Consider the following 16,495-nt stretch of genomic DNA (forward strand, 5'->3'; position numbering starts at 1 on the left):
CGAATGATCGCAATCCTCAATTAGATCCTAGAATTCATCCTTCCGGCTCGGACGTCATTTTAACATGTGCTGAATCTCGATCAATCAAATCGCCATCGATTGTATCCCTAAGGCTATTCTACCTATCCATCCCTAATCAGAGCATTGCTTCTGATCCCTTGTCTTGGAATTCATAATTCCTTTGCAATTGAGCTTTGAGTTAGTCAGTTGTTTCTATAATCTGATCTCCTTGCATTCTTTCTTCCTCTGGTTGAATATTGATGTTCACATCGAATCCCTTGTGAACCACCAGACCCCCATTTCAGATTTTATCCGACAATGTCCTTCATATTCAATAAGCTTGTGAGCTTTTCCTCGGATACATAATGCTTTTGGTAAATTGTATCCTCCGCTTTCTCAAGCGTGCTCTACTACCGAGCTTGTGTTATTTATTCTCGAAATTTATGATATATGTTCCTAAGATGCCCCGATGGGTTGAACCTATGCCTTCCCTAATCTGTGTAAACTCGAAAGTTATGCGGGTTATACTCTAATGGCTTTTCGTCAGATAAAATTTCAATACTACAACTTCATCAAGAGTGAGAAGTAAAATGAAAGGTTATGCATTGTAGAAGTGGGAGTCGACCCTGAACCTTGTGTTCATGCCCACGGACACGGTGTGACTTATCATGAAAGCTTCTTGCAAGGATATTTAATCATTTGAATATTCTTCCGATATCATAAATTGGATCCCTTGCAACTATGGTACCGACCATATTTCCTCCTTGATCCCATTTACTGGGTAAGTTAAAATTACTTATCCTCTGCAAATCATTCCCCGTCCAACCTCTACTCCGATTTACCTTCTGGCATTACACCTAGTACTTGATGGTGGGAAGCTTTATACCCCATGACATCATTCCTAGCCTGATCGGCTATATTTTTATCATGTCAACTTTTTAACTGTGCTACCTGGTCCTTATGCTAGGAGCAACTTCCGACGATGAGCTAAGCTTACGTTGATCTTCCTCATCTTATCATTTCACCTCGAACAACAAGCTTGACTTTGAGCTTGTGTTGAATCCGTGGTTCTCATAGCCTTTCACTTCTTCCTTCCTTTTCTGCTCGGTGACATCTTCATGAAATCTCTCGACAAATGTGCCGTGATCATCATCAACATTCTGAGCTTTTCCAGGATATCAATCGAATTCATGATGAGAAATACAATCCTTCCCCTCGATGATTTATGTTATCATCGACAACATTCTTGCATCCCCCAACACAAAGTTGTTCATATAATTTTGGAAATACATCCTTTTTGGCATGTCAATGGATTGTGGGTGAGCCCATCGGCCACACCCTCATCTTTTCCCTGCTAAAATTGTATGACTTATTTTCTAAATTGTTTCCAATGGATCCTTGGTGTATCCAAAGTCTGACCTTTGCTTGAAACCATGTCAATGCTATCTCGAAGCATGTGTATGGTAATCCGATCTCCAATAAGAACATTTGAAGCATGATACTAAATTTTCTTTATCAATTATCCAAACACCGTTGTATGGGTAATGTCATGAAATTTCTTTCCCTTTACCTAATTGGTTATCTACTTACTATCCTGTCATGGATATCATCCTCTGCTTGTCCTTGGGAAGGATATACTCCTGATAATTGTGTTTAAACACATTTTCCTTTCCATTGTTCTGATTAATATACTAATCACATTTTCCTTTCCATTCTTTTGTTTAACCTTTCCGGTAAACTAACTTATCTCAGTAGAGATAATTTCTTGCTTAGGTAAGCACCTCAATGTACAACTCTGTCAGTAAAGACCCTGTAATTATTGTTGTTGACATTCTGGTAACCACCGATGGACGAGAACTTTGCCTATTGGCCCTCCTCGTTCAACGAGCAGGAAAACGGTTCTCTTCGTCCCTCGCCCTTGGTACCAACGTTGTTGCCAACATAACTGACAGACTATCCTCTACCATGCCTTGCCACCATGACCGTGCAATATGTCGGCGTCCTTCCTACTCTTGAACCACATGGTGGACCCATAACCTACAGTTCCACAGGATCGGAACCTGACTCTCTTGTACAACCTTGATTCTGAAACATTCTTGGCACTCAGCTTCGTATGTAATACATGAGCTAACTTCCTCACCATGTTTCATTTCGGTATCAGAGGCAACATTATTCTTCTTTGCTCTGAACCCCTTCATCACCTATTTTAGGCATCAGCTGGATGCCTACCTGGTTAAAACTTGTTGAATCTCCATATAGCACTCTCGATACGTCCTGGTGCTTCTAAAATCTCCTTCCTTGAGATAACTACCGGATGCTGATCCTTTCAGACAATTGCCCTTATAGCTTCCCCCTTACTCCACTTGTTAAATCTCGGGACGAGATATCTTGTAGTGGAGGAGATTTGTAACACCCCTAGTGTCATGCTACAGTAATCCCCTGTTAATGGTGCCATGTCATCATTTTTCACTATTGCTAAATCCCCCTTTGATTCGATCCGGTCCTAATTCAAATTTCAAATTCTAAGTGAACTCCAAAAGTTCGCAAAACATGGAAATTTAAAATGTTGATCATGTGACAAATTTTCATTTGTTAATATTGGTGGTGAACCAAAATTCTTGCAAATTGGTTGATTGCCCTAAACTAAAATAAAACAAAGTGCTAAAAAGAAAAAAATAAAATGCCTCCCTTTCCCTCATGGGCCTCGGCCCACACCCAGCCAGCCCACCCCGCGACTCCCTGGCCTAGATGGCTCTAGGCCCAACCACCCACCACTACTAACCCCCTGGCACCTAACCCTAGCCCGATCTACCACCACACTCCCACTCCCCCCCCCACGATCCCCTCGCTCCTCCCCCTTCCTCCTTGATCCAGATCGGGCGCCCCTGGCACCAATCGACACCAACTCCACCGCCGCTCGGACCCTCCCTCACTGGACCACCTCGCCCCACCGACATCGCCCTCGACCTCTTCGTCCCCGACGGTGCCACCTCGTCTCGACGTCACCCCGCCGCCTCGTCCTCATCACTGCGCCATCCTCGACCTCCTCCTCAACCGCGGCTCCTCCGAGCCTCGCCGGCGTTCCCCTGCAACGGGGGTGAGCCGTCGTCCGTCTTCCTCTTCCCCCTCTGCCCCGATGCGTCCACCACACCCCGCGCCTCACCCCGTCGTGGCCATGCGCCGGTCGCGCCCGTGTAGCGTCGGCCACGCCCGACATGCGCGCCCGCGAACCGCGGCCCTTCTCGGCACCCTCACTGCGCCCGCGCCCCGCCTCTGTCCCGCGACCGCGCGCCCGCCGGAGCTCTGCCGCTCGGGCCGTCCCTGCACCCCGCGGCGGCCTCGCCCGCCATCCTCGCCCCGCAACGCCAGCCACACCGTGCCGCCCCTTCGCCACTGGTCGCCGCCGTTCCCGGTCAAGGCCGGCTCTACCTGTCCTCGAGCCCCCCTCTGCGGTGGCCTCGGGCACGGGCGCCCAGGACCATACCCTGCCCGATAACGCCCGCCCGCTATGGCCCTGGGCCACTGGCCTATGGGCCCCATGCCCTTTTTTGTAAAAATAAAAAAAGACAAAATAATAATATATATATAAATTAATTAACTTAATTAAGGTTTGTTTAATTAACTTAACCTGCTAATTAACTACCTCATATATAATTAGCTATATATGTCTATGATAGGGGGCCCCACCCCCTGTTGACCAGTCAAACATTGGCTGGTCAACTGGGACCCCCTGGCCCACTGTCATCCTATGGTGCACTCCTAGGCACACTGCACCGGGTGCACCTAGCTTTTTCCTGTTTATTTTCGAATTAATAATAATTTCAAAAAATCACTAAAACTCTGAAAATTCATAAAAATTAATCTGTAGCTCGGATGAAAAAGTTTTGTACATGAAAGTTGCTCAGAACGACGAGACGAACCGGAATACGCGCTCCGTTCTTCCGCCACACATTCCTAGCATAGCGAACATGCAACTTTCCCCTCCATTTCATCTGTCCGAAAAATGCCAAACTTCGGGAAAACATTCCCGGATGTTCCACCCCTTCGCCGGTATCGTGTAGCACCACGTTAGATCATGTCTAGCTCTGCCTGTTGTCCTGTTATGCACTTGCTTGCTATGTATTTATTGTTTCTTCCCCCTCTTCTCTCTGGTAGACCCCGAGAATGATGCTGATGCCCTTGTGATCGACTACGTCGACGACGACACTTCTTCCTTTACAACAGAGCTTCCAGGCAAGCAAACCCTCCTTGAGCATTCCGATATCGCCCATTTCTTTCCCTCTCATGCTTGCATTAGAACTGCTACTGCTTTATGTATGATCCTACTCTGATGCATAGCCTGTTTTTGTTACCTGCTTACATACCTTACTTGCTTATCCTAAACTGCTTAGTATAGGTTGGTTAGAGATCCATCAGTGACCCCCACCTTGTCCCAGTTGCCCCGCTTTATGTTTGATGACTCGATCAACGTGATCGACGTCCAGGCCCCGACACCGCACATCACTTTCCCCTTTTGTTGCTCGACTCTACAGAGTTACCATTGAGTGCCGATGGTGGAACCTCTTACATCACTCCTGATGAGAACTCTGTAGTGTAGCTATACGGTCAAGGTCATTGAGGGTGATTTCCTCCTTAATCACTTCCGTTACGGCTCTGTCGTGCAACCCCTCAAGTGTGAACCTCGAGGGTGGATCCTCTTACGTTCACCTTGATGATAACATCGAGTGGAATTCACCGGGGGTGATTCCTCGGGTTTTCCCCTTGGTGTTAGACGCACAGTTACTATGGTTACTATGTCTTTACACTGAACCATGTTACTAAAGACGGTTCAGCCCTGAGGGGTACCCGCGCGAGCTTATTAGCGAGTGATGTGGAGTCGGGTTGACCTGGAAGGTGCACGCGAGATACTTACGAGGCATGGCCGGGCATTCTTAGCCCTTGCCGCAAGTACTCGAGACGGGGCGACGGGGTCACATCAATCGTGAGTCTCTGCTCGTTACCGTGTGCTCCTAATCCACTATGATTTGGATATTTGATCCGAGAGGCCTTTGGCCTGATAGCACTAACCATCACGTGGGCATTGTATGGGCGTTCTGCATCGTATGCATCAGCCGAAGCTTAATAGACGTCAGCGACTGAGTGGCGCGTGGCGGGTTGGACTGGTAAGCTCCTGCCTTTTTAAGGCGGTAGCTAGGTCTGCTCACTGGCCGCCCACGCAACGTGCAGGAGTTCCCGGGGCGCTGGCCCAAGACCCCTGGGGGCATAGGTTTAGTCTGGCATGCTGACCTCTCTATTAAGCCTAGGTCGGGTTGCGGCGTATTGTTTGGCCGAGGCCGGGCATGACCCAGGAAAGTGTGTCCGACCGGAGTTAATCGAGCGTGGTGGGTAAGTTGGTGCACCCCTGCAGGGAAGAAAACATCTATCGATAGCCTGTCCTACGGTAACGGACACTTGGAGTTGTATCTCGATCGATACAACTAGAACTGGATACTTGTGATGAGAAATGGATGGTGATGAGAAATGGATAGTATGGCTCTGGGATTGCTTTCTTGTTGGGAGTCGAGAAAGGATCTCTGGCGAGGTTGATAACACTACTACTACTTTACATTATGTTGATCTGTACTCTTCTAAATGTTGCAAGATGCTTGAAGATGCTAGTCTTGGATAGGCTAGGCTTCCCCCTTCTCTTCTGGCATTCTGCAGTTTAGTCCATAGATACAACCCATTTCCTTTGATACACATGCATACTTAGTTTAGATCTGATGTAAGTCTTGCGAGTACTTTGGATGAGTACTGACGATTGCTTTGCTACCTCTTTTTCCCCCATACCCGATTGTTGCGACCAGATGACAGATCCCAGGAGCCAGAGGACACCACTAACGATCACTACTACCCCGAGGGTGCCTACTACTACGTGATGACCATTGGCGGCCTGGAGTAGTTAGGAGGCTCCCAGGCAGGAGGCCTTGCCTTTTCGATCGTTGTTGCTTTTGTGCTAGACTTCTTAAGGCAAGCTTGTTTAACTTATGGCTGTACTCAGATATTGTTGCTTCCGCTGACCCTTGTGTTTTCGAGCTTATGTATTCGAGCCCTCGAGGCCTCTGGCTTGTAATATAAAGCTTGTATTATTTTGTGTATAGAGTTGTGTTGTGATATCTTCCCGTGAGTCCTTGATCTTGATCGTACACATTTGCGTGTATGATTAGTGTACAATTGAATCGAGGGCGTCACAATGTGTGTCCATGTCTACATAGTTCTCGAACCCGTAGGGTCCGCACGCTTAATGTTCGATGACGATTTGTATTATGAGTTATGTGATTTGATGATCGAAGGTTGTTCGGAGTCCCGGATGAGATGACGGACATGACGAGGAGTCTCGAAATGGTCGAGACATAAAGATTCATATATTGGAAGGTTACATTCGGACACCGGAATGGTTCGGGTCATTCCGGATGAGTTTCGGAGCACCGGGGGTTACCGGAACCCCCCCCCTCCCCCCCGCCACCCCCGGGGAAGTTATTGGGCCTCATGGGCCTAGTGGTGGAAGAGAGGAGGCTGGCCAAGGAGTGGCGCACGCCCTCCAAGCCCAATCCGAATTGGGTTAGGTTTGGGGGGCCCTTTCCTTCTCTCGTCCTTCTCCTTCCCTCCTTCTCCTACTAGGAACAGGAAAGAGGAGGGGAATCCTACTTGGACTAGGGAGTCCTAGTAGGATTCCCCACACCTGGCGCGCCCCCTTAGGGCCGGCCACCTCTTCCCTCCCCTTCTTTATATACGTGGCCAGGGGGCACCCCATAGACACACAAGTTGATATTTTAGCCATGTGCGGTGCCCCCCTCCACAGTTACACACCTCAGTCATATCATTGTAGTGCTTAGGCAAAGCCCTGTATCGGTAACTTCATCATCACCGTGTAGGGTTCTACGGTAGGGTGCGTTGACTGCAAATTAAAATTTTCCTACGCACAAAACAACCAGGAACATGCTATGGGAGATGGATCACGGATTGTTACCACTAGATGCGCAGTGTCGTGCAGTGGAAGAAGAGTTGGGGTAGTGCGTCTGCGTGGATTGTCTCCTCCTCGTCCGATCTCCCTCAAACAGCTGGTCGTTGGTTCCCACGTATAGGTTCGCCGGAGCGACACAAGTGCACTACCTCTAACGGTATCCGCGTGTGCAGGAGGAACATCGTGTGGCGGACTGCTAGGTCCGATCACACAACCAGCGGCGAGTGGAGGTAACTATTCGCAACACATGCAAATCCTAGTGACAGCGCCGAAGCGATCAACCGCATTAGTGTGCCGCACCCCACTTTATATAGGCGTCTGTCACGGGATCAACACTTGGGCCTCGCACGGACCCAAAAGCCCATAAGTCTACTCAACCACAACCCGAATACAGCTCGGATCACATCCGACCAGTGTCCCCGGATCTGACCTCGTAGGTTCCTTCCCTTAAGCGCGTGACCCAGTTCAAGCCGGCTTGGTCGCAGTTCGGATCACCTCCGAACTGCATGGTTGGTAGCAGCCCCTAGCAAGGCATGCCGAACACCAAGCAGACTATGAAGCTAGTTAGGCGAACATGTACATCATACTTCCATTCCTTTTGCCACACGATATATGTTGTCGGGCTCAAGGCGAGTCTGTCATCCTTGTGCTAGTCCGACCTCTTTCTCGTTCCAGTGATGTTGACCACAAACAGGATTATCTCATAATCCTTGTCGCATGGCCATTCTTATCTTAGTCGGATCACACGAGGGGCCCAGAGTATATCTCTCCTAATCGGAGGGGCAAATCCCATCTTGCTCGACCATGTCTTGCAGCATGGGTCTGGACAAGACCGAAACCTACCTTTGTAACTACCCAGTCACGGAGTAGCGTTTGGTTGGCCCAAAGCAAGTCTGTCACCATCCCGAGTACATGCGCCAGCTCAGGTCTTAGGACATAGAACGTATGTTGTACTAGAGACTCATAGATGACATATCGCTGCGTCTCATAGTTGGGTCTGTCCAACTCAGACATTATCTCAACTCGGATCCGACTACGTCGAATCCGACCAGATCCTCCCAAGTCCATATTATCCTGTTAGCATCCAATGCTACATGGCTAGTGAGACCAAGCCATCGACCATGTCATATGCTAATCTAGTCGGCTGCGCGTCCACACAACCCTTTTGACTAGGGACCTTTTAGGACGTTCATCATACAATGCATAGTCCCACAAACAAGTCACGTACTTGCTGATACACATCATTGATAATGTCCAAGGACTATCTTTATTCATAAACACGTAGGAAATATCATCATACATGATTGCCTCTAGGGCATATCTCCAAAACACCGTCACCACACCGTCATGCTGACGGAACTCTCCCTCGGCCTCAACTGGATCAAGAGTTTGAGGGACGTCATCGAGCTGAACGTGTGCTGATCGCGGAGGTGACGTGCGTTCGGTACTTGGATCGGTTGGATCGCGAAGACGTTCGACTACATCAACCGCGTTACTAAACGCTTCCGCTTTCGGTCTACGAGGGTACATAGACACACTCTCCCCTCTCATTGCTATGCATCTCCTAGATAAATCTTGCGTGATCGTAGGTAAATTTTTTGAAATACTGCGTTCCCCAACACCTTTCTCATAGATTCTTAGCATGCTATAAAGTGAGATCTCTTGTTGCCTTGAAGACGCTAGATTTTCTTCACAAATGTGTCCCATGTCGGATAGATACCATCGGCAAGGTAACCCATGTTGTAATCCTGGCCATTAACAAGATAGTTGCATGGTGGAGCTCACCTGCAGCAAGCCTTGCAAATAGAGGACATCTCTGGAGGGCATTGAGGTCATTGTGTGAGCCAGGCATTTTGAAGTATGAGTGTCAAATCCATAGATCGTGCGATGCAACTTCCTCACGAATGATTGTTAGATCATGGCAATGCCCTTTGAACTGACCTTGCCATGCCACAAGACAACTCTTCCATGTCCAATGCATACAATCAGTGGATCCAAGCATCCATGTCTACCCTCTCTCTTCACAAATCTATCATGAGCCTCTCGACGTCTTCATCAATGGGTGCCCTCAAGTACTCTGGTAGAAAGATTTTGATCCGGGCTGGGGTGAATCTGTCCACATAGTCAAGGATGAGATCTTCCCCAATGCATACATAGTCATCGTCGGCGTCGGGCAAGTATCCATACGCAAGCACTTGCATGGCTGTAGTATTCTTTAACAATGGACTTTCACTAAGTTCTCCCACAACATTCCTTCTCAGTTTGAACCAAGGATCATGGTTCTCGACATCTCTTGTAATGTTGTTGAAGACATCCTGGTGCATCTGGAGTCGCCCTCGTAAATACTTCTCCGAGTTTGTTGCATTTCTCTTAAGGTAATCCCTCACAAGATCATCATGACCCTTTGTCATATCTCGATGAATGCGGATGCGGTAAATCCGAACTAATACTCGGTATACCTAAATTCCCTCTCTTGAATGATCGTGGTCACCACTATCTCGAAATCATCTTCTTCCTCCTCCGACGAAGAATCGTAGTGGCACATCTCCTACAACCTTCATCTACAAATTGGATCGTTCCATGATCAATTTGAGACCGTAAAGTGAAAAAATGGAGAAAATGGGGGGTGTACTATTCGGGCAATTGGCCGAAAATCTTGCATGCAGGGGAGGTCTGACCTATGTCTCGGTGACGCACACGAGTAGAGGAAGTAGTGATAAACTAGGCCTATTCTGGCATTGCTGGCCGCAAGGCCTTGTGTGGTGACATTGCTCTAGCGATCCTGTTCCTGATGAAATCGGGGCTTCCTGGAGAGATTCTCGATCTAGGTGGCAATGATGAAGAAAATATCAAGCATATATCATGATTTGCCTGTCAAATGTGGTGTTGTTGCACCAATGCTGTCGGTTATCATGGACGATGAATCGCTCCATGCACAATGCCAATCTCGGTGATGGCACACAACACATTACAACTTCATCAAGACAATTACACGACATTGAAGTTGAGAGCAAAGGTGATGCATTTACAGGACTACTAGATCTATATGACATGTCGTATGAACAACCTAACAGTAAGTAAACAGGAAAAATAAATATCAGAAATAATTTGCTACCCATGGTGCTAGCTATGCACGGCCCCGAGTTTTATCTTTAATTATTTTGTTAAATTAGTTTGGACTATCAAAAATAACTCTATAATGAAAATATCGCGACTTTGGACCAGCCGGTAAGCAAACAGGCAATTATGCCAAAAAGGCAAGCAAAAAGACGGAGATAACCGAGAAAAGTCCCTTTCTACACAAAGAAAAGGCACTTGTGTCAAAAAGGTAATAAAAAGACCAACAGAAGTGAGAAAAAAGCCATTTCTATACAACAACAAAATGCATTTGTGCCAATGCCATAAGAAACCTGACACCTCATATATCAAAAAAGGCACTTATGACAAAGGGTGTGTAGTTGCCACCATGCATGCGTAGTTACCATCATGCATAGGAAATCGCCTCTCAAACAAATATTTCAATATTAAATTTTGTGAAACAGAACTCAAAACAGGTTAATAGTAATAACTTGTGTCTAATTAGTAATAACTTTTGTCTGCATTTGCATTACCATTATGAAATTGTCCATCGAGTCTAATGAACTAAATACAATAAATAAAAAGAAATTATATCCATTAAGTCACCAAAGTTAAGTTACTAATACAATGTCATAACTGTAAGTTTCAACGGAGATGACTTAACACAAGATTCTTTACACATCATAATTATTGTAATCATTTTAATTTTAATGGCAACAATTTCACATAAGAATCTTTGTGATAATATTAATTATGAAGTAGAAATATTAAAAAAGTCAAAATGATGAATTAGTTAAGTTTCATTAACAATAGCTAACTAGTTCAGTCTCATGATATTAAGTTTGAGCCCTAGTAACTTAACGCAACACTTTTTACATACATAAAGGTATCGCCACCATTTTTATTTGCATTTTAAGATCTGAGATCATAATATTTCATACGACACTTACTTAATATGTCCAGCAGTAGAGTTCTTGGAAGAAAACAAGTGACTACAAGAGCACATAGGTAGCAACATAATTTAAAATCACGGCTGCGATGTCCCTCATGTCTTATGCTTGAAAGCTCGCCCTACTAAACTCACTCATCGCCTCGCTAGCCATCTATCCCATGGGGACACTACGATTGCCACCCAAAATTATTGCTCAATTGGACAAAATTCGCAGACACTGCCTTTGGAACAAACGAACGGTTGAGGAGACAAACAGAACTCTTTGGAGGCTTGGGACATGATCTGTAGACCAAAAAAGAGCGGTTGGCTGGGTATTCTGGACCTCAAAGTACAAAACGATGAACTGCTGCTCAAGTTTCTGCACAAGTTCTATAACAAAATGGATATACCTTGGGTCCGGCTTGTCTGGGATACATACTATGAGGAGTCAATCCCGCATGCAACAGCCACTTGTGGCTCTTTCTGGTGGCATGACCACATAAACCTCATGCCGATCTATCGTGGAATTACTCAAGTACAAGTTAAAAGTGGTGCTTCTGTGCTCTTCTGGAAGGACAAATGGAACCAGACCATCTTGGCCGATCAGTACCCGCGAGCCTTCTCTTATGCCCTTGATGAAGATTTATCTGTCCAGGGTTTTTTGGCGGCCCCCACCCTTCATGCAACCTTTCAACTGCCCCTCTCACTTCAAGCCCATGACAAGCTCAAGCTACTCCAGATGGATGTGGCTGCGGTGACATTGGAAGAACAAGATGATGTATGGTCTTACTGCTGGGGCTCATCTGTGTTCAAAACTACGGCCTACTACCAATTCTTTTTTCGGAATGTGGTAGCCCACGTAACATTCAAATGGCTCTTCCTTTTTGCAAGTCTACCACAGCAACCATAGGGGTTGTGCATAGGGTTTGACCTCCCACACCCCCCCCCCCCCCGGTAAATACCACCATGTAATTGTTCTTGCTTTTTTTAATATATATGCAGTAGGAGCCTTTCCTACTATCTAATTTAAAATGATATTTAACAAGTATCAGAGAGATTAAAGAGGTCTCGAACAACAAACAAGAATGCATACAAAATATACAAGAAGAACCAACCTTCAGCAAAATCTTTAGCTATAACTCTGCTCCTCTTGTTGATATTGTTGATATTATTCAATTGTTGAGAAAAGTAACTGCTCTTTTCTTTCTTCTACAGAAATGCCGGTACATGATGATTGTTCTTGCATGAGAAGATGGAAGTAAGAACACACAACAAGCAACAAGAACAACACCAAGTATGGGCAAGATGAAGAGTGCGGCGTTTCGGTGCCGAGGCTCATCTGCACCCGGTCAGGAAAAAAAATAAAACAGATACTTAAAAAATTCCCAAAAAAAATTGTGTGATAGATATTTGATGCATGAGGTTCACTCTAATTTTTAGATCTTTTGGACATCTGAGCTGCTCTGAGAAAAAAATACAAATCGGGTCAGAATAGTGCGTGAACAGTTAACATTTTTACACACCCCGAATTTAACTTTTTTGCCGAGAGCTGCTCAGATGTCCAAATAATTTGACAATTAGAGCGAAGCTCGTGTATCAAATTATCTACTACCCAAAAAAGTTTGGAATTTTTGGAATTTTTTTAGTATTTGTTCTAAAAAAATCGTCAACGCGGGTGCAGCTGAGCCTGGGCTCAAAAGTGGATTACCGCAAGATGAATCATTTTTGCTCATCCCCGCTATTTTCTACGTTAGATTATATAATCTACTGTTACATGCCCCCACACGAACATGTATACTGCTCTGATTTACAAATGCATTATGCACATATAAGTAGCGTTATACTAAGGCAAACAGCATATATACATAAACGAGTTTGCGAATCTTGGCATAGATCGGCGGTCCACAATCTACGTAGCCCCGCCCCTGCATGCCACAAATCGCCTTCTGTACCTAGTACTACTATAAGATGCCCGTGCATTGCACGGAACACCAAGATTGGGGGTGGACGGCGACGGCAGCAGCCATCACATCAGATTGTTTCATGGCCTTTTAGATGTGGTGGCGAAGAGATAAGGCTGACTGTGAGAGACAACAAGTTGTTTATAAATATGGAAACAAGTGTGGGCATGTTTTTGCAAAACTGCAGCAGTTTAGTTTGTATGCGTCAGATCTAGATCCGACGGCTATTGGTGAAAGATGACAGGCACACCATCATCACTAACTCAGATTTTTATAAAAGTAGAGATAGCCATTAAGTCGTTAGATAGTGCATTGCCCTCTCAAGGGCACAATGTATATCACCTTCCAAAGTTGAAAATAGACAGGCCAGTTTACTAACAAGTGAAATGCTAACCTTACGATGCCAACCAAGTAAATAACATCCAATAATATGTATCTCAATTGATCTCTAGGAGTTCTTTGATTCTTTCGAAGCATCATACTGTTAGAAATTGTGGGCTATGCGGTCTACCCTCTAATTCCTATGCCTTTTCCGTGGTGCCGCTCACAATGCATATTGAGACTAGAGGGTAGGGACCTATTTATAGACTCCACTTCCAGGTGTTTTATTATTTCCACCTATTTCCGGAAACATCCGTATGACTCCTGAGCAATGTTACCAACCACGATAAAACATGTCAATTTTCTGAGTCTAAGTATACTAGTCCACAATGTTTGGGAACTTATTATCTTACCAAACAACCGCAAGCCCATTGTATGTGAGTGTTTTTTAAAGAAAATTTGGCTCACTGGAATATTAATAATAATGTCACTCTTGTTATTAAATTATTTACACAAAGGGAAATATACTTTGTGGAAGTTCTTTCTCCGGAATTTAGGGAAAGATGGAATAAATACATGGTTTGCTAATTCAATATATTAATGTATGGTCTTATAACAAGCTTCACATCAATGGAATAGCAGGTCATATGGTTTTCTAAATGAAGCACTGTGGTCATCCACAAATGTAAGTATAAATTGTTTTGCATTACTGTTATATATGTTAATCATGTTTTTTTGTTGTTGTTGTTGTTTGCAATGATAAAGCCACATTGATGGAAGTGAAAGCTTGGTTATCTTATAAATTTCATGTGAAAGGCATGTTTGAATCTTCCAATTATTTTGGGAGTGGAATACATAGGATTCTTGTGATATACTTTTCTATGGAAAATAGCAAACCTGTTAAATCACCTTGATAAAGGGAATCATACTCAGCAAGTAATTATGTTGGAACTCCTGAGGAAAAAGAGGACAATACTGGACTGTATTGTATCTTCACTATACAATCATACCTTAGCTACCGGAATTTATTGCTGCATTCAAGCAGTGGAAGGAAATATGTTTCGCTAAGGGAAACTCACGCATCATATATGATCGTGGAATGTGCATCACAACCTGTCACTTATTTCAAAGTTTATGTTTGAAAGTAAACACAATTGAGGAAGTTATCATTGTATACACGAGGTGTGGAATGATTAAACTTAGGTACATATATTTCATTTATTTGTATGTATTAATACTGATATGGTGCATGTTCACTAACCAGAGTTAGGAATTCCTTTTAAAACATGTTTACACATGGAACTTCATATATTAATTATTATGTTTCAGCCAAGTGGGAGATGTTGGATATTTATGTGGCTTTCAACATAGTTATTATTTATTTAACTTAATGGGGAATTATTCATATTATTAATGTTTGTGACTGGGAATAAGTGATGCGGAATTTCACTCGAGGAAATAATACTCGAGGTGCCGAGGACGACTATGATGGAATACAGTAGAGGAATTAATAGGGATCGACTCTACTGAAATTTTATATGTACGTACGTATTTTTCCCGGGACATCATAGGATGGAAGAGCTGAGTTTGTTTTGCAGGATCGGCTCTGCAGGCTGTTGACCCACATGGTTAAGATTGGAATTTGATCTCACATATACAATCTAATCATGGCACATGACTCACACATGTGTGCTAGGGACTAGTATATTTAGACTCAGAAAACTGACATGTTTTATCGTGGTTGGTAACATTGCTCAGGAGTCATACGGATGTTTCCGGAAACAGGTGGAATAATAAAACACCTGGAAGTGGAGTCTATAAATAGGTCCCTACCCTCTAGTGTCAATATACATTGTGAGCGGCACCACGGAAAAAGCAGAGGAATTAGAGGGTAGACCGCATAGCCCACAATTTCTAACACATACGAGGGTTATAAGGTGTTGTGAAAGGCTAGTAGTCTATGTAACCAATGGAGCTTAGAATCATTTCCACGTAATGAGATTCCAAAAGTTCGATCACATCCCAACCTTTTTTATCAGCTTATGCTAATAAAACTATTAGTTACTCTTCATCTTTCATGTCAAAATTTTGGAACACAATATTTGACATCCCTTATCACACCGAATTTAGTCCCCAAAAATAATGCGGCATTGACATGCAAACAGGGTATCACACTCTCATGTCCAAGATATGGCAGGTGTACACACCTATGCTAGTTATGTTTCCTATAAGAAGCGTGTAGATCTCAAAGTTATGTCAAATTAATCATGCCATCGCTAGGATGTTTGCTTGAGACATACAAAGACTTTAATTATAGGTTTTGGGGGCACGGATTTTTGGAACATGATTCCACACACACCCCCATCATGAATATTAAAATCATAAAAATGCTAGAAAAATCAGGCGAATTTGAATTATTATTTTTGTAACATACATGATCGTTGTTCTACTCGCGTGTAAACTTGCGTGAAGAAATGACATAGGGGGTATTCTAGGCACAAAAGAAAATCAGTGCTATAAAAAAGATCATGTTTGAAGTAATTTGGAGGTCCGGTTTTTTCCTTCACTAAGAATACGACATTCATTCACGAAATTTCATGTGTGAGTAGAACAGTCAATTAAGTTTGATGGCCTAAAATTTTACAATCGTTTGGATTTGATTGCTATTTTTTAGATTCTACTGTTCATAATGGGTGCACATGTCCACCAGTCTATTCACATGGAACCATCTACACCATTGTATTTTCGTAGGCATTGTCCTCTTGACTATTTGCTAAAAGTCCACAAGTCCATTTACATGGAACAATGTGCATCATTGTATTTTCGTAGGCATTGCCCACTACTTCCTCTGCCATCTTGGTGCTACAGTATTTCCTAAATGCCCGCCAGTCTATTTTTAAGTAGCGCGGTTTGAATCTTGTACAGATCCAGCACACCTTCAGCTCCTACTGACTGCACGCGCTTTGCCGAGGCCAGCCCCATATGTTCAACTTGTGTAACTGGATGCAGAGGTGAATCCACGGACCACCACATGATTCCTGGTTAGCAGCCACAAAGGCAAGACCACCCGAGCCATAACTGCAGCAGAAAGAAGACAAGACTCCATTCTCCCAGCTTAAGACAAATTGGGTTTGAATGAGTCCGTGGACCTAGTAGCAAGGCAATACTTCAGGGCAACCTCTCAGCCGATCACACGGCACA

At 44.3% G+C, this 16,495-nt stretch overlaps 1 long non-coding RNA gene across 1 annotated transcript; it reads left to right on the top strand.

Moving 5' to 3' along the window:
• The first annotated feature begins 2,840 nt into the window (after positions 1-2,840).
• On the top strand, positions 2,841-6,155 carry LOC147979865 (uncharacterized). Its single transcript, XR_015599748.1, has 3 exons — positions 2,841-3,097; positions 4,156-4,233; positions 5,847-6,155. It is a non-coding gene; the product is annotated as an uncharacterized LOC147979865 (long non-coding RNA).
• The last annotated feature ends 10,340 nt before the right edge of the window (positions 6,156-16,495 follow it).

The sequence above is a fragment of the Triticum urartu genome, chromosome 3A, assembly GCF_056163025.1.
Source record: "Triticum urartu cultivar PI428250 chromosome 3A, HENAU_Tu73, whole genome shotgun sequence".
Taxonomy (NCBI): Eukaryota; Viridiplantae; Streptophyta; class Magnoliopsida; order Poales; family Poaceae; genus Triticum; species Triticum urartu.